General features: G+C 42.5%; 1 protein-coding gene across 1 annotated transcript in view; it reads left to right on the top strand.

Moving 5' to 3' along the window:
• Window positions 1–486: 486 nt before the first annotated feature.
• FAT2 (FAT atypical cadherin 2) overlaps window positions 487–20,121 on the top strand; it is a 137,732-nt gene continuing 118,097 nt past the window's right edge. The window contains exon 1 of the mRNA XM_061617424.1: window positions 487–781. The gene's annotated coding sequence lies outside the window, so the exon portion shown is untranslated. The remainder of the gene's footprint in view (window positions 782–20,121) is intronic.

Genomic DNA, 20,121 nt, shown 5'->3' with positions numbered 1-20,121 from the left:
ATACAGCAGCAGGGGAGATAGGAAACTGTGCTGACAGAGTGTACTCCCACAGGCATCCACAGGAATATTTTTTTTGGGGGGGGAGTAAAACACTGAAGGAGGGAAGCAAGTAAGTTTCGGGGCAGGAGGAGATGAGAATAGTGCCAGTACATTTTGCCTTATACCTCAGGTTCTACAAAAGCTAGAAACTTACTCGTTTTCAATACTAGGAATATGAGGATTATGGTTCATACCCCCCCCAAAATGCTTGTGTCCTCGCCTAGTGCCAGCACCTATCACCCACCCACCCACCCACTTACCTCCCTCCCTCTCTCTCTCCTTCCCTCTTCCACCAACATTTGGTTCTCTCTCACTCCCTCCAGAATGCTACATATTTGATCTCACTGTCCCACCCTGGCGCACACTCACACCCCTCATTTCTAGACTCTTATCTCTAGAGAGGCTGTCTGCATATGTACAAGGACATGCAGGCCCTGACACCTGCTTGCCGCCGTCTTTTCCTCCTCCCCCTTACCGCCGGGGGAGGGGTCGGAAGAGAGGCGCGCCTGCCCGCTGTCCCAGCGCCTCGCCTGCAACTTTCTCGTCTGCTGCTTGGCTGCAGTCACGCCGCTCTTCTTCCTTGAACTTCTACAGCGCCCAACTTCTCGCAGTCGCCGCCGCAGCCAGAGCCATGCATCCTCGTCCGCCGGCTGGGCGCTGGGCGTTGACGGAGGAGGACCCAGCCGGCCAAAGAGAGAGCCGGTAAACGCTTGGAGGGGAGAATTCCTCCTGCAACCACCAGGTAAAGGCGGGTCGCGGGCAGCTTCGCTCTGGAGCTTTTTTTTTGCACGGATTGCCGTCAGAGATCCATGGACGAAACTCGGAGAGGAACTTGAGGGCAAGGCATCCTGGAAGGCGCCTTGCACGGGAAGCGCGTCGAACGAACCCAAATTCCAGGCTTATGGTTACGAGAGTTTTGGAGCTGTGCATGATCGCGGCGAAACTTTACTCTCGTTTAAGCAGCCGAGGAAAAGAGGGAGCAGTGCAAGCTAGTGCACGTTTCAGTGTTGCTCTTCAGAGCTTTGGAGACTCGTCGGGGCAGGCATTGCCTCTCTCCCCCCCCCTCCTCCACACACAAACACCCACAGAGCGCAGTTTTATTAACTGGAACCAGCTAGAAAATGGGCAACAAACAAGTCGTTTGTTTTTAAGAGTGTTTTGGGAAGTTTCCTATGTACCTGGGTCAAAATTTCAGAAGCATTTCACTTACGTCCTTTAAAAAAAAAAAAACCCACCACTGTTTCAGTTTTTTTGGTAAAGGTATAGCACCGACCTCGATGGGTACACAATTTTTAAAAGCCCTGTTGGAAGATTATTCAGGCTTCTCAAATCAGTGACACTCGGATCCTGGATTTGGTTTCCCTGGCTTGCCTGGCAAAGAGTGTTTTATTCATGATTTGACGCTCTTTAACTTTCTCCTCTTTGTTTTGAGTGAATGGAAGGACTGAGTTCTTAGCCAGGGTAAGCCAAACATTGTGTGAAAACGTTTCAATTGATCCCAGGGTTTTGACTTTTTGGGCCCTTAAAAAAAGAAGCAGGTCTGAGAGGGAAAGGCTGTAGATCATGCATTGCATGGGGGGGGGAAATCCATGTTCAATCGCTGGCATCTCCAGGCAGGACAGGGAAATATCCCCTGCCTGAAACCCTGGAGGGCAGTTGCTAGATGGACCAGTGGTCTGACTTGGTGTAAGGCACCTTCCAATGTTAGTATGAGAGGGAAAATGGAGAAAATGTAAAAATGAGCAACTGTAGTAAGAGCACTGGGCTGATGCAGTGGCTAAACTGATGCATGTTTGGAAGTTAGCATATATGAAGTCAAGGAGTTTTCCCATCTGAGAAAATGTGTTTAGGATTGGACTGCAAGTGGATGAGATGAGGCCATGAAATCCCACAAGAGCAGGCAAGCTGGTTATTTTCTCTGCCCTTCTGTAATACGGGGTTAATAAGACTGGCCTATCTTACAGGGTAGTTCTAAGGATTACCGAGAGAATGAATGTGATGTGCTTTGAACCCTTGGAATGCATAGTTGCTAGTTATTGTTATTAGCAATACTAGTTTATTAATCAGTGTGTTATTTTATCACTTTAGTCTTCGGATTTACGTCTTGTTGATTTCAGTGACCCAGAAAAATATGTCATGCAGTCCAAGGTGTAAAATGAAGGGTCTAAAGGTGGTTCAGAATAGCTTTAGGGGCAGGATCCATTGCCCAGATAAATCAACATGTTTAAATCATTGACTTTATTGGCCAAAACCTGCTTAACCACGTGCTTCTGGCTTGAACAGGAAGTGCAGGCGCACCTGCCTGTGTATTTCTCTATGATGGACAATTCTGTGACAATTTACAGTGGTATATTTACAGTGACTAGTTACTAATTTTTGCTCTGAAGATGATAATGGATGGGAAGGAATAAGCTGAAGCTGAACCCTGACAAAACCGAGGTACTGTTTGTGGGAGACAAGGGAAGGTTGTGGGATGTTGGCCTGGTGCTCAATGAGGTACAATTGCCCCTGAAAGACCAGGTCCACAGCCTGGGGGTCATTCTTGACTTCCAGCTGTACATGGAGGCTCAGGTCTCGGCTGTGAGCTGGGCAGCACTGTATCAACTCCATCTGATACGGAGGCTGCACCCCTACCTTCCCAACCATCTGCTCCCATCTGTGGTACATGCCCTGGTCTCCTCTCACCTAGACTACTGTAATGTGCTCTACGTGGGGTTACCCTTGAAAACAGTCCGGAAGCTGCAACTGGTACAGAATGCAGCGGCTCGCCTGATTAAAGGCAGCTGCTGGCGAGATCACATCACTCCAGTGCTGAAGGAGTTGCACTGGTTACCGGTTGTTTTCCGGGCCCAATTCAAGGTGTTGGTTCTGACCTTTAAAACCCTATATGGTTTCGGCCCAGTCTCTCTGAAGGAGCGCCTCCAACATCATCAGGGATGCCGCTCAACAAGATCAGCCTCAAAAGGCCTTCTCTCTATCCCACCAGTTAAAACAGCTAGACTGATGAGGACTAGGGAGAGGGCTTTTTCAATTGTGGCCCCCACTTTGTGGAATTCCCTCCCAAATGATCTCCGCCATGCCCCCTCTATGATGAGCTTCCGCCGGGCCTTGGAGACCTGGCTCTTCAGGCAGGCTTTTGGGGTGGGTTAGGTTTTATTATTATTGTTGAGATTTTTAATGTTTTAATGTATTTGTAAGTTTTTATTTTGTACGTCGCCCAGAGTGGCTGGACAGCCAGCCAGATGGGCGACTAATAAATTTAATAAATAAAATAATAATAATAATAATAATAATAAAGATGGTCCCTATCACCTTGCTGCCTCCTGCAGTTGCAACACTACTGTCATTGACAGACCTATAATCGTGGGAAGTGTTGAACAGATGTCTCAGTGGAGTCAAGGCTTGCAGTTTGTTGTCTTTTCACACAGGGGTGTGCATGTTGTCAGTGAGTGCTCATATGTGTCAGCAGATACCTTATTCTTTGTCTGCCTTTATATGGCTGACTGCCCTAGATATCAATCTCTGAGTAAACTGTGGTGTAGATGTTGTTTCTCTCAGCACCCATAAGAGAGTGAAAGACAGAGGCTAGAAGAAAGGGATGGAGAATAGCTGAGCATTTACAGAACAACAATAAAATACAAAGGTAACCTAGGAGCAAGACCTGTCAGATAATTAACCTCTTTGGGGAATTAAAAGTAGACCAGGTGAAATGCAAGAGGCCAAAAGGACAAAGATCACTTGCTCAATGACACCTGCTTTTTGGACAATATGGTATTTCAGATGGAAATAATGGTTTGTATTGGACTTCTGGTGATGAGCCACAGCCCAGGCCTATCAGGAGTATCTGGATTGAGACAATTTAATAACCCTGTTAATTTAAGTGGAGGAAAACTGGATTAGACCAAAGCATTATGGTTTAATGGGGTGAAAGTGAGCGAGACAGCCAATAAGATTTTGAGATGTTCATTTTTTTCACTCTTTCAAGACAAATGATAAGCTTGCTCTTGCTGCTTGAGCCTGAAACAGATTAAAATTGGACTGGATCTAGGGTGGCCAGTGCTTACCCTATCCAGGTATACGCAGAGCTTGGAAAAGTCATTTTTTTGAACTACAACTCCCATCAGCCCAATCCAGTGGCTGTGCTCGCTGGGGCTGATGGGAGTTGTAGTTTTAAAAAAGTAACTTTTCCAAGCTCTGGGTATATGCCTCTATTTGAAGGATACACATAAGGCAGGCAGTGGCGTCACTAGGGTTGGTGTCACCCGGTGCGGTAACTCATGGTGTCACCCCCATGGACCTCCTCCCGTACCAGACCTAGGGTGCCTAGGGGCGGGGCGGCTCTGGGTTAGGGTTGCCATATTCCAGTTCCACAAATCCGGGCAGGCTAATTTGCATATTGTGCAAATTATTTGCATATTAATATTTGGATTGTCCAGTTGTTTTGTTTTTGTGCCTAGGAATTACCACTAAAAACTGGGGAAAGATGTGAGAAATCTTTTTTTAAAAAAACAACATTTTCAGCCTTAAATGCCTGGACTCTAGTTTCCACTATGGAATGTTGATTGATTGATTAAGAGGATTTATATCCTGCCCTTCTGCTGTTAAAAACAGAGCTCAGGACAGCTTACAAATATAATAAAAACAATAAAAATGCACAATCAATATAAAAACATAATAAAAACACAAAATAGCAACAAACGTAAAGTAAGTCAGGGCAGCAGTACGGTTAACCATTACATATACGATATATTTCAGAGATGTGGTGGGTGGAGAAAAACAAGAAGCCAAAATGTTAGGAAAAGGAGTGTTTCACGCCACATGCTCAGTTCTAAATACTGTTGCAGCAAGTTTTACAAGTTCCTCCAGTATTCCACTGGTGCAGGCACTCAGACATTCAAAGTATCTGTATGTTTCTTAGGTTTTATATAAGCAGAGCTTTGCTTAACTCAAAATTTCTGCTCCCTTTGATCAACCACATCTACACAGGTTCCACCTCCATACTCAAAATGAAACTGGGCCTGGAAGTGTGCAACAACCCCACACATACCTTGCTAATTAGATTACCAATGCCAGGATGTCTGTCTTATGGACTACTCTCCTGCTCCCCCCCCCACCGGGCATCATGAAAGACCCAGTCCTGGGCTCAGAAAGAAAATAAATATCTGGTCCTCTTCAAAGTACTCATAAGCCTCTTGTTTTAATTGAAATAATAATTATAAGTTCTTGCTCTTATCACTAATGAGAGTTAATTATCTTGCATATGCTGCTGTTGCTTCTATGGCTGTAACGGAGTGAGGTTAAAGATAAGTGAAATGCAAATAGGAAAACAACAACACAAAAGGCAGTAACACTTTCCTAAATGTAATACCATACCAACCACAACAAGATTCCTATGAGTAAGGCAGAAAACTAAGCATCTCACAATCAGTCAGGATTCCTAACCAAAAACCAAAAATATGATAAATGAAGAAATATTTATATAAGCATGACTATCAAATATATTTATTATTTACACAAACTGTAAAGATATTTATAGTGCAATCCTAGGTTTATTTATTCAGAAGCAAGTCCCAGTGTATTCAGTGGAACTTACTCAAACAGGGACAGAACTGCAACCTCAAGTGATAAGCAACTTCATTCACACAACCCAAAATTCTGAATCATGCCACTTTATGCTGTTTTGCAACTGTTTATACTTGTTTTTTATGGTTATTGGATTTTAAATGGCTTTATTTCTTGTTGTGAGCTGCCTTGGTTTCCAACCCTACCTCACAGGGTTGTTGGAAAGACTACACACACACACACACACACTGCAGATGTATAAATACATACAGCCCATATAATAGTTTATTGTCAAACCAGTTGGTCATTGCAGAAAAATCAGTATTAGTTTTTAAAAAAATCAGTATTAGTTTCCTACAGAATAAAAACTGTAATACCTAAGTAAGCCCTGCCTACTTGCTTTAAAATAGGACTGGAGGAGGGGGGGACAGAAAGAAAACACAAACACAATTCTTTTTTACATTCACTCCAAAGTCCCATTGATTTTCAGCACATTCATAACCATGTCTACTCAAAAGTAAATCCTATTGAATTCAATGGGATTTACTCTGGACATATGGGATTAGCAATGCTTTTACCCCCACAAAAGCAAGTATTGGGAAGGTTTTGAAAACACTGCCCAGGATCTGACTCCTACACACAAGAGGGGAAAAAACTTAAATGTATATACTTACCCAATTTATGAGATTTTCAGATAAACAGGGGGGGAAACCACCATTTTCTGGCCTTGCAATGAGGTTTACTAGACACTGCCACAGGTCAACCAAACATTTCACTGATTGGCTGCAATCCTGAACGGGCGGGGTTAAAGCTACGAAGTGCTATACAGTACTTTTAAAAAAGATTTAACGGGGGGGCTGATGTTTTTAAGTATATCTCGAGAACTGGACCACCTAGAAACTTAATTTTTTTAAAAAAGTAAAGCTGAGAATCCGGGCCAGCTAAGGGGCTAAATGGGCACCAGGTGGCATGCAAAGAATCCGGGTAAAACCCGGCTAACCGGGCAATATGGCAACCCTACTCTGGGTGACACCCCCCTCTCATGGTGTCACCCTGGTGCGGTCGGCACTCCCCGCACCCGGCTGAAGGCAGTTCCATTTACTGGATCTGCTGTCATATGTAGGCTATGTGTCTGGTGTAAAGTACAAAAGATAGTGGATTGGCTGTGGGAAACAGACCCCTTAATCATTCTTTTACATGCAAAAGATCCTGAGTTCAATCCTCTGCATCTCCAAGTAGAATAGGGAAAGAATCCTGGAAAGCCACTGCCAGTCAGTGTAGACACTACTGAGCTAGATGGACCAATGATCTGAACTGGTATAAGGCAGCTTCATATGTTCCTGTGTTTCTGTTATTATGCAAATGCAACAGAAGGCACCACCACCACCAAAAATGTGTACTTCATATGAGGAAGAAAGTGACAATATGATGAATTTATGCATTGTGCAGAAAAAAAATATGGATTCTGAATAACAACAGTTGATTTAGGTCAGGGATTGCTTATTATCTGATAGATGTCTTTTCCTCCTCTAATTCAGAACAACTATATGAGAGTACAATGAGTAAGGCTTAAAGTCCTGACTGTTCATTTTACCCCAACCATTCCCAAGGAATTCAGAACAGCAAATCTCCCAGTAGCCCATGTGATAATTTCAGCAGAAAGACTCGCCCTGAAAGTTTCCCTGTCATAGTTGAGCAGGGAGTTGAAACTGGGTTTTCCTACATCTCGCCCTAACTCTCTAACTGCTGTACCAGACTGCTCAGTCCCTTGTGAAATTTGGTTGGAAAAATCTGTTCAGGTACCATCTGCTGTTTTCACTGCTCCCAGTGCTCTGGTTATAAAAGAGTATGTGTATGGTGGTGATATGTGCCACTTTACATTTGGTGATGATGTGTGTGGACATGCAAAAAATATAGCTTGTAATGTAACAAAGAGTTAGTTAAGTATACCAAAGCACACTGATTTCAGTGGGTAAGTGAATTTAGTATGTGTCATATTCACATATGGTGCAGGCAGACACGTGCTAGAGAATTGAGACTGGCTGCTGCTCCCCACTCCCCCTGTGTGTACATGTCTGTGTATGTATGCTTTGCTGCCATGAAATGTGTGAAGTGGTCCCAAGAGGTGTCTGTCAAAAAAATGAACAAGTGTACAAGGTAAATTCTTCTACAGATTATTAAACTACGCACAGAGAGCTGAAGACTGTGAGCCATACTGTCTTCTTACTTTGCTAAAACAAGAACACTACCCTTTCCTTCAGTTATGCCAAAGTCATTTGACTTATTCCTGCTGCCTTGCCAACTTTTAACAGGTACCATATTTGATCTACCCTCACTTAGGGCTCATCCAGACGACTGCAAAATGTGTGACACGCCCGCTATGTGTGTTCATTATTTTTCAGTCGTCCAAATGACATCTCGCGCTGTTATGCATTTTCGCAGGTTAAATCCGCTCCTTCCAATACCGGCAAAAATGCGATTTGCTGTTTAAAATCGGGAATAATCCGCTGTGCCTTCAGGAGTTAGGATGCAATACCACGGACTTTACAGCTGATGGGTGGTTCTTGGGCGTTTCCCCTTGCCCCTTCTCCTCATTCCAGCCAATCACCTATCTGCACTTTTGCGCATGTGCGAGAATAAGCCCTGGAAAATTGAACCAATCATCGCAATGGTGGGGTGTTGGGGGGGGTCTGCAACTACTGTGCAGATGCATTTAATTTTTTGCCAGCCTGCAAACTGGGCAGCCGCTCTGGGTGAGATCTGCAATGCACAGCAAGCAAGAAAGGGGGGTGGTCGGTTTCAGCTTGCCTCCCAAAGCTTTGTCAATTTCATTGTACTTGCTGGGGTTTTTGCTTCAAATCAGAAAAGCCTACATTGGTTTAAGTGTAATATCACAAATACAAACAAGAAAAGGGCTTCTGGTCAGTTTCAAGCCTGCTCCCCCCAAAGCTTTGTCAATTTCATTCTCCATGGGAAGGAAAGGGAGAAGAAGGGATGTGTGTGACAGGTTTCTTGCTTTTTTGGAGAAATAAGTGCAATTGCCAGTGTGTGTATCTTCTTAAATATCAATAAAGGCAGAAAAGCATACATTCATTTATGCATAATATCGCAAATACAAACAAGGCAGGTGTGAAACCGACCAGCAGCCTTTCCTTCCGAGGGGAGAACTCCTTTACAGCCGTATTGTGCTTCATTGCAAAGGGGGAGAGGAGCATACGTAATTTTTTTGCTGACCAATTGGTTGATAGGGGGAGGTTTTAGAGGCGGAGCTTGGAAAAGCGAAAAGAATGTAGGGGTCTTACTGCTGCGGGTGCGGGTGCAAAAAAGCGTTTTTTTAAATTGGGAAAGAACGAACTAGAAGGCAAAGTGAGGACTATCAGATGACAAACAGAATATGAAAACCGTGGATTATCCCGCTCCGTTTGGATAAGCCCTTAGAGGCATTGGATAAGTGTGCTGGAATGAGGAGTTGTTTGGGAAGATCTTCAGGAACAAGTTTAAGAGCGTTTAATTTAAATGTGCCTTTGTACACAATTCTTCTAGTTTGTGGAAGCAGGGGTGGGGAACCTGAGGCCTGGGGGCTAAATGTGGCCCTCCAGGCCTCTCTTTCTGGCCCTCTGAACTCTCCACAGGCCACACTCCTTGCTGGCCCTGTTTTCTACCCTGAAGGTTTTGTTTTTTGTTTTGCCTGGCTGGCAAAAACTCTAGTAATGCCTGTTGCTTGTTTGGATGGAGGGGTGTGCGAGTGTGTGTAGAAATGTGCCTACTGTACAAAGGTAAAATTTACATTTGTTGCTCTGCCAACTTTTGCCTCTGGCACCGCCCACCACTGGCTCTCAGAAGGTTGCCCAGAAGGGAATGAGGTGATCAGAGTGAAAAAGGTTTTCCATCTCTGGTGTAAAACATAGGGACTGATCTCCCAATAATTTTTTTCGGTGTGTCAATGGCTTGGATGTGTCTGTAGGGTTCCCCCCCCCTTTGAACAGCATACTAAATCCCCTCCGTTTCAGAAGTAATTTGCAATGTTGCATTGGTGGGGAGGCCTGTTCAAGAAACACAAGTCCAGTTTCTCCTTAGGCACGCAGAAGTGTTTGCACATTGTTAGCGCAAAATGGCTTGTGTGCGTTTCTATAGAAAAGGTTGTGCTTCTCCCATTGTGCAGAATGTTTTCTACAGACTGATATTTTTGTTCTGGTAAGATATATTTGAAGAGCTTTTCAGATGTGTTGGTCAAGTAAACAGACAGTGTTCTAATGAAAAGAGGGAGAAACAAGGAATAGTTTACACACAAACTTGGAATCCAACATTTGCTGCAGGCAACAAAATGCATTTTGCATTATGCTCTATTGTGAGCAGCTGTTGGCTCCAGAGCAATTCATGCAGGCTCATTCATGCCAGTCGTTGGCTATAGACATGGCTTTTTTTTTGTTTGCCTGCCTATACCTCCTGAAGTGCATGTCTGTGTGTGATCATGTGTGCATGTGATATGCACACATCCACATAGCAGTTGGCACATTTAAGCCTCCAGTGATGCATGGACATAATAGGATTAAAAAGTAGCAGACATTTCTAGAAAAGCGGGTGCTATTGAGCTAAGAGACAGAAACCCAGTTTTGCTGAACAGACAGCCTCTCCCCACATACTCTTGTGGTTTGTGTTTTTTTTTGAAGGGTGGAGTGGGAGGGCCAGCTCCATATAGCACAGAAGCTTTCATTTTCTGGTGCTGCACAAACATAAAAATCCAAGACAGGTGGAGAGTTTTAAGCAACACGATGGAGCCTGAAAAGACTAAGTAGAGACGAGATTATGTTATAGATCAGGGATGGGACCTGGGGCCTTCCTGATGTTGTTGGACTCCTGACTATCATTTGCCCTGGCCAGCCTGGCTAATGTTCAGGGATGGCAGGAGCTGCAGTAGCAGTCAGTGGGATGGCCAGTGCCGGGGTAGCATTGTGCACCTGGCTGCCAGACACAAAGGTTGCTGCTGCTTACCAAGATGGGGAGGGGCGGGGAGCTCAGGGCAGTGTAGGCACAACGGCAAAACCAATCCAATGCTCCTCCTGCCATGCCGCAGCCACGTCCACACTGCACTGAACTCCTTGACCCTCACCCCCTCCCTCTCAGCAAGCGACAGCGATACTCAGCCTCTGGAAGCCAGGTGCACAGTGCTGTCTTGCCTTTGCTGCCCCATTGACTGCTACTGAAGAGCTGTATCCTTGTTATAGATACCAGGTGGAAGGCTATTGAATGAATGGAAACTGCCTTCAAGTTGATCCCGACTTATGGTGACCCTATGAATAGGGTTTTCATGGTAAGCGGTATATTCAGAGAGGGTTTACCATTGCCTCCCTCTGAGGCTGAGAGGCAGTGACTGGCCCAAGGTCACCCAGGGAGCTTCATGGCTGTGTGGGGATTCTAACCCTGGTCTCCCAGGTCGTAGTCCAACACCTTTACCACTACACCACACTGGCTCCCGGAAGGCTATTAGGACTTCATAATTCAGTTATAGTAACAAGTGTTATGTTTGAAAGTCTCTGATTCAAGTTTTCCTTAGTCACAAAGTCCATAGGTGGCCTTAGGCAAGCTAATATTTTCTCAGCCTCAGCCCAGTAGGAAAAACCTTGATTTCAGCTCACGGTTTGTCTGAAGGGACCTAAACCAAGTGCCCAGGTTTGAATGGCATGCTGTGTCAAACCATGGCACAGGGCAGCACAAAGTGCAGTATTCAACTAACACGTTGCATTTGTGCGAGGGCTAGCGCAATGGGATTTCCGCTCTTCTCCCTTTGTGTGCACTCTGTGCTGTCTCCAGATCTGCTTTTGAAGGTTGGAGGAAACCTCAGAACAGATTTAAGTGGCATGTAGGGGGAGGAGATTGTCCCGTTGTATAATGAGAAATCCTTGCACTGATGGAAATATCTGCTTAGTACTCTGTTGAATACAACCAAAACAACTGAGGAGGAGCAAAGCGGCCGTGTTCTCCCCTTCGGGAGCCTGCATGTTTGCTCATTCATGCTAAGCCATGGTTTGGCTTAGCATGACAAGTGAACCAAGCCTCATAGACTATCAAAAAACCCACGGCTTATTTCTCCAAAGCTTGGTTATCTTCCAGCTTTGTGTCTTTGTAGCTTGATGAACATCTGGGGTGGCCAAAGAAACTGGTTAGTCTGCTGTGCTTGGTTTGGCCATTCAAACAAATTGCAGTTTGGCTAAACAAACCATGACTTACCATTTTGTATGAAACAGGCCAGCTTGTCACTGCCATAAAAATGGGAAGGCAAGACTATTTCTGTATGCTGAGGTATAACAATGGAGGCTATAACATTTGAAAGCTACTGCTTACTCTGAAGATCTGTTGGGTTGCATAATCTCACACCAGGCATCCACACATTCCTGGCAGTCACTGGTGTTGATGTGGAGGCTCACTACAAGATTGGGACAACTGATGGGGTGACTGAGCAGCTTACAAATATTAAGACTCCTGTGCCAAATTGCCTCCATGTTGAAAGATAGTTATAGCATTTCAGTTTCCCCTTAGTGTAAACAGTCCAGGAGTTAGAAGATATTAAAGAATTAACAGTGTGTGTTTATTAGACTGCAGTCACTGTCCATAGGCATGCATCACCAAAGGAACAGTCTCAGTATCTGACTTAGCTGTGATTTTTTAAAAAATGTCCACTCTAAATAAATAGTGATAAGAAACAGAAGTAGGGATGGAAGGATCTGTCACTTTCAGTTCCTCATTTTTCTAATCTTAAATCCAGTTTTTCACATTTCTGCAGCAATTTACGAATTCTTTTTTAAAAAATCCTCATGATAATTCTCAAGCATTTTACTGCAAATTTCTCCTAATAAACACATTTTTGTATGGTTTTGACCAATGTGCACATTTTCAAGCAATTTTTCCTAATAATTTCACAAATATATTCATTTAATAATAACAATAACAACAACAATATTTTTTTTATGCATGCATTCCCCTAATATATACATTTTTGTACATATTCTTTGGTTGGAGACCTGCATCACAAAATTCAGATAGATGCGAATTTCAAAGGATGGCTGTGTTTTGGCTGTCATATTGTATCGGAAGGTGCAAATTTGATAGATTGAGGTTGTATTCAACAGAGCAGATCACCAGAAAGACTCCAATTAAGAAGATTATAGGCCTGTTGTTAAATTTAGGGCATGTAAACATTTTAGATGCAGATAGCATACCCTGTTCCTTGCATTCTATCCTCCATTATCATTCCAACATCTTGATCTTCAAACAACTTTACTGTTTGATTGATTTATTAAAACCATTTATATCTCACCTTTAAACCAGAAGTTACCATGGCATTGAACAATGTAATAACTTAAGATGATCCACGACACTGGATCTCCGACACTGGAGGCATTCAAGAGGCAGCTGGACAGCCATCTGTCGGGAATGCTTTGATTTGGATTCCTGCATTGAGCAGGGGATTGGACTTGATGGCCTTATAGGCCCCTTCCAACTCTACTATTCTATGATTCTATGACCTTTTTGAGATGTTTTGTAATCCATGCAAGTATTTTCAAAGATAACACATCAGTTTTATTTGCATCCTAAGATTCGTTGCAATTCTGCTGTTGAAAAATAAAACATTAGATCCTGATGAGTCTGAAATGGCAATCATATCCACATCATAAGACCTGATTTTTATGTCCTTCAACCTAGGAGAACCTGGGCAATGAAATTAGGAGAAGGGAATTCAGGATTTTTAATGATCAAAGACCAGTGAGGGAGAAGGCTGTAATCAGATTTGAAGGTTTTTTTGCTGTCACTCAGGGACACCGAATTGGCTAAAAAGAGATAAAACTTCAAAGAGTCTTTGACTAACAGATTTAAAGCTTTGTTGGTTTTGATGCAACATGACTATCCCTTTGGAAGTTGCTAGCAAGTGATAAGACCACTAGTTGCCATAGTTGCTATTCTGTCTCTAAAGAGGCCTCGCTCAGACATCATGCTTTTTGAATGTGCCAACAATGATGTACAGTGAGCCTTGGACTTCCCCCTCCCTTCTTCTCTTCTGTCATGGCCATGGGTAGATAGGAAGCCTCTAAACTGTGGTTCATGTTAATTATGGTCTATTTAAACAAGTCAGTTTTATAACCCATCATTTGAAGAGGTTGTCTTCTTTCAAACAAATCAAAGTTAACATTAGAAATCTTTTTTTATTATTACTTAGATGACACAACAAGCTGTGGTTCATGTAAGCTTGAAGCAAAAACTTATGTACTCTTCTTTGTGGCCTCACCAGAAGTGGAGGGAGAAGAAGGGAATGTGTGAACCCAAAGCTTGCTGCAGCTCATTCTTGTCATGCCAAGTGATGGCTTAATCTGTGATCTCTCAACATGTGCCATGTTCATCATACCACTTGTGATTTTTACTTAACCTTGGTAAAAGTATTTTGACTTTGTTCATGATTGGGGTTTTTTTTTCCATTGGACCAACTTTGCTATATGCTGTTTTTATTCTGTCTCTAGTGGTATCACTTTAAAGAAACTAAAGCCAGCTTATCCCCACTGATATGTCACCCTCATAATTGGATCACAAATCATGTGTGACGTGTGTGTTTTGAAGGAGGGATAAATCGTTTTACTGAATTATTTTCACATATCTGTGCCCCTGCCATCTGGGATGGCACCTCAGTCATGTAATACTCTTCCCAGGACGGCTTGCCTGGTGCCAACCTTGATTCATTTTGCCATTAGGCAAAGATCTTTATTTTTCCAGGCCTTTTAAACTTCAGTACATCACTTTTACTTTTATGCTGCTGTTGTCATGTGTGTATGTGTTTAATTCCACCAACCTTTTAAAAAAAATCTCTGTTATACTGTGCCATTTTAATGTTTTTATTAACATTTTGGTCTTAATTTGTTTTATTGTAATGTAAACTTTTTTGTAAGCTGGCCCAGGGACCTGTTGCAGGGGAGAGCATTAAATAAATAAGGAATGTGAATCATTTTAGCCATGTTATGATCTTGCTTTTGCAATTTGTAATGTGTGAAGTTGCTGGCGGGATGCTCTTGACTTGAAGGAACCTAGGATAGAAGATTTCAGGAAAGAAAAGCCACTTATCCTAATCATATGTATTGATTCAGATATCATTTAATCAGTGGGTATTTGACAAAGAACCAGAAGAACTATGGAGTGAAGTCAGAGACATTATCAGGGAAGAATGCAAAAAGACAATACCTCTAGTTAAAAAGAGAGAAAGACCTCAATGGATGACTGAAGAAACTCTTAAAATGGTTAAAGAGAAAAGGGACAAAGAGAACTATTACAATGGTTATTGTATAGAAATAGGACAACAAAAAAGGTAGAACAAGAGCCCTATTCCAAAAGATTAGAGAAATGAAAGGGAAATTTAAATCAAGGGTAGGGATGTTGAATAATCAACGGGAACACACTGACCGACCGAGATGAAATAAAAGGAAGATGGAAGCAATACACTGAAGAACTCTATAAAAGAGATGACAGGATGACAGGTTCATTCATGGAGGAATCGTATGATGAAGAACCAGAAATTTTAGAATGTGAGGTAAAAACTGCTCTTAAAATACTTGGAAGAAACAAATCGCCAGGAACAGATGGAATACCAATAGAGTTGCTACAAGTCACTGAGACTGAATCTGTCCAAATTTTGACAAAAATTTGTCAACAAATATGGAAAACTAAACAATGGCCCACAGACCGGAAGCTTTCAATATACATCCCAATTCCAAAGAAAGGGGATCCCAGGGAATGCAGTAATTATCAAACTATTGCCTTAATATCCCATCCAAGTAAAGTAATGCTCAAGATTCTACAACAAAGGCTCTTACCATATATGGAGCAAGAAATGCCAGACATCCAAGCTGAATTTAGAAATGGAAGAGGAACCAGAGATCATATCGCAAACATACATTGGATAATGGAATGGACCAAGGAATTTCAGAAAGAAATCACCCTGTGCTTTATAGATTACAGCAAAGCCTTTGATTGTGTACATCATGAAAAACTATGAAATGCCTTAAAAGAAATGAGGGTACCACAGCATCTGATTGTTCTGATGTTCAACCTATACCCTGGACAAGAGGCTACTGTAAGTGCAGAATATGGAGAAACTGATTGGTTCCCATTTGGAATGGGTGTGAGACAGGGGTGTATTTTATCACCCTACTTGTTTAATCTATACGCAGAACGTATCATACAGAAAGCAGGATCGGACCAAGATAAATGAAGTGTGAAAATTGGAGGGAGAAATATAAATAATTTAAGATATGAAGACAATACCATACTCTTAGCAGAAAACACTAATGTTTTGAAATGAATACTGATAAACGTTAAAGAGGAAAGCACAAAAGCAGGACTACAGTTGAACGTCAAAAAGACTAAAGTAATGACAACAGAAGATTTATGTAACTTTAAAGTTGACAACGAGGACATTGAACTTGTCAAAGATTATCAATACTTTGGCATGGTCATTAACCAAAATGGAGACAATAGTCAAGAAATCAGACGAAGGCTAGGACTGGGGAGGGCAGCTATGAGAGAACTAGAAAATGCCCTCAAATGCAAAGATGAATCACTGAGCACTAAAGTCAGGATCATTCCAACCATGGTATTCCTAATCTCTATGCATGGATGTGAAAGTTGGACAATGAAAAAAGCAAAGAGAAAAATCAACTCGTTTAAAATGTGGTGTTGGAGGAGAGCTTTGCAGATTCCATGGACTGCGAAAAAGACAAATAATTGGGTGTTAGAACAAATTAAACCAGAACTATCACTAGAAGCTAAAATGATGAAACTGAGGTTATCATACTTTGGAAACATCATGAGAAGACATGATTCACTAGAAAAACAGAAGGGAGTAGAAAACGAGGGAGGTCTAACAAGAGATTGATTGATTCCATCAAGGAAGCTACAGACCTGAACTTACAAGATCTGAACAGTGTGGTACACGACAGATGCTGTTGGAGGTCTCTGATTCATAGGGTTGCCATAAGTTGTAATCAACTTGAAGGCACATAAAAACAACAACAAAGTAGCCTTTAGCAAGAAGCATGGCCTAAGTAAGTAAATGTAAGAAAGCTTAGGGGAGGCCTGTAGCATCAATGGTAGAGCACATGTTTTGCATTCATAATGTTCCCCTTGCATCTCCAGCTAAAAGGATCAAGAGGCAGGTGACAGGAAAGACATCTGTCTGAGATCCTGGATCAGTGCTAAACAGAGTAGAAAATATTGGGCAAGCATCCTGATCTGGTGTATGGCAGCTTCCTATGTTCCTAGGTAGTTTGTTTCCAACTGGAAATTCACAATTATGAATTCCAAAGTACATCTCGTTAAATCCAAACTAAAAACGAACTTCAGTTGTAATGTTCATACATTTGGCAAAAATGATGGATTCATGCCATTCAGATTCTCATTTTAATTCCACATTTTGACTGAACAGCTTATTTTTTGGTGCCATAGTTATTGTCAGGCAGAATGAGGGTGGGAGCAATTGTAGTGACTGATTATCTGAGGGATGGGGATCCTGTGGTCCTCCAGATGTTGTTGAACTTCAGCTCCCATCAAGCCCTGCCAGCATGAACAATGGTCAGGGAGCAACATAACCTCCACCCCTGGATTAGCTGCCTCCAAATGAAAACTGCAAGGTCTCTTTCCCAAAAATGTATGGAGAGTTCAGTGATCTGTGACTTGCTGTGTATTTCACTACTATATTATTATAAAGTATTAGTAGTGTTTTGACTATTAAAAGTATAAATAACTGACAGGCTTGTTTACATTAAGTCACAGGTAAATGATCAGATTGTATATTGCCTCTGATGATCTTCCCACTCAGTTGTGTTTGTATGATCCTGTTCATATGTCTCGAAAGCAAAAATGTATTTGCCTCTTCTTTGTAATTTCCACGTTTGGAGTGAGTAGGAGAGGAAAAGGTGAACAGAGGTATAGGTCTCCATTATCAGTGCTGGCATAATGGGACTATCCATTATCTGGTCTCAAAATGCTTACAAGACCACTGGAGGGAGAAAGTGAAGATGTAAAGATAGGTGTACAGAGACAAACTTTTATAAGTTGTTGGCGAACAATGAAATGCATTTTCCAGAATGTTTTTTGGAACATTTTCTTATGCAAATTAATCTGCATAGGATAATTTGCATCAGAAAACTTTCAGTTTGTACTGGAAATTTTTCTGCTGCCCTAGAGTGATCTAATTTAGAATGTTTATTTTATTTGTATTTAGTAAACAAAGCTGAACATATTGAAGCTGTCAAGCTTGCTTAATATTGTATTTGAAGTCTGCATCCATTCATTGCTACTAATGAATAATTATTTGTTAATGTTATTAATGGAGCTTTTACATTGTTAAGGCTGTTTTGTTTTTATAATTATTTTTGAAGATTTTTATTTGCTTTTTCATTGTGGTTGATTGCGTTATGAGGTGGCCACTTATGCATGGCTAGAGGAGGTGAAATGCATCCCCAAAAAACAGGTCAGATTTACTCAATGCTCATTTACATGTATAGATGCAAATATTCACTAGAAATAGAAATACAATGCATCTCACCCTAGTGGGGAGTGCTGTAATCAGGGGACCTGTGTGTCTGCTCAATCTATTGTCCAGATGCCAACTGTTGATGAGCAACTTCAAGGCCCCCACTGCTCTCCCTTTATGGTTCTTTATATTTAAACTGACTGGGCCAGCCCTTCAATCTTCCTGCAACAACTGAGGCCTGGTTGAAATATAACAGCCATCTCCAGCAGTACATAGGCAGAAGAGCCACTTGGGGAAACGATGTTTCCATCAAGGAGCTGATCATGTTGTTGCTGCAATTTATAACACTGTAGCAGCTTGAAAATGGATTGGCACAAATTGTGGTGCCCATATAGTCTGTTCTCCCAAATGCCACATGGAAGTGAATGCTGCTAGATCACAAGCCAAGAAGTCATGTAGCACTCCAGAGGAACTCATGTAGGAGCCATTGGACATGTTTTGATGATCATATATCTCTGCTTCATGAGCTAAGATATGAATGAGCCTCATGCCCCCACATGCAGCCACTTTGCTCATCTCTTTGTGTGAGCTGGCAAACCAACCAGTTAACTATAGTTTCCCCTTTCATCTGAATGAGGAAACTATGATTACTGGCTTTGGAACAAGCCAGGAGTTCTGAAGCCAACTGCAAACCATGGCTTCACATCCTAGGTTGTTCCAAAGCCATTGACTATAGTTTCCTGATTTGGATGAAATGGGAAACTACATTTTAGGACCGGGTAATCTTTATCTGCCCAAGAGCCACATGCCCTCATGGCCAACCTTCCAGGGGCTGCATGCTAGAGGTGGGTGGTGCCAGAAGCAAAAGGACCTCAAGCCACTGGAACTCTTCTGTGACTAACATACACATATCCAGGCAGGCATACACAAGCAGCACAATGACATTACAGCAGGCAGCCATCGGCTATCTAATCTGCTTATTTATCTATTTATCTGTCTTTATTGCCACGGGGCTCAGTTTTTCTGATGGCAACACAAGACCTCGCCCTCTTTCTTTACTCTCTGGGACTCATACTTCTCACAAAGAACCTTCAAAATGTTTACAATACTAGTTGAAAATGCTTATAGCTGGAGGGTGGGGTATTTCTCCTTCCCTGAGCACAGCCACAACATTTATAAGAGATCTGGACTATCTGATTATGGGTTGGGTTGGGTGAGAGGAGGGCGGGAAGAGTTTTACTGAATAGTAAATGTGTTTTGAAAAAATTCTTCTGAGTTATGCTATCTAGCATTTTTTTAAAAAAAGTTGCCTGCTGCTTCTCTACTTTTATAGTGCCAAGGCAAACCAATGCCACCAGTGCAAGCAGGCCTCCCGGTCTCTTCAGAAGCAATGGAGAAACATTTTGGAAGACAACAGCTTGACCAAAAGGCCAAGGGAAGCTCCAGGCTTTACAAAGAAAATGTGCCTGAAGCATGAACACTGGTTTGCTATGGCAAACTTAAGCAGTATGGGCGTCATGCCCACATTAGTAGCATTATTTTATGTGTTGTATCCAACTTAACGATTGCATGCACCGAACAACTTCTGTGAGTGCAAAAGAACTTCCCCTCCCTCTCCTCCCTTCCACAGCCCCCCCATCTGCTCTGAAGGTTTGTGGGATTGCAACCTTAATCAATTAATCAAATCATATACAGCTTCAGGACCGGCGTCAGACATGCCGGGGCCCTTGGGCACAAGCCTGCCCCAGGCCCCGGTACTGCCCTTCTGTGATTCGCGGCAAGGTCGCTGCCATGGATCGCACAGCAAGAGCTTCGGAGCCCCTGCCATTCCTTTGCTCAACCTACCTTTCTCGGCTCTTGTGTAGTTGCGTGCGCAAGCGCTACCCTTAACCAAGACAGCGGCTGAGTTTGCCTAAGGGGCTGAAGCCTCTGCCACCATCTTGGCTTGTGGCAGGGATGTGCACATGTAGCGATCCTGCCGTGAATCGTAGAAGGGGAGCAGAGGGGCT

Source organism: Rhineura floridana, chromosome 3 (assembly GCF_030035675.1).
Source record: "Rhineura floridana isolate rRhiFlo1 chromosome 3, rRhiFlo1.hap2, whole genome shotgun sequence".
In the NCBI taxonomy this organism is placed as follows: Eukaryota; Metazoa; Chordata; class Lepidosauria; order Squamata; family Rhineuridae; genus Rhineura; species Rhineura floridana.
This window is presented reverse-complemented; position numbering and strand designations above follow the sequence as displayed.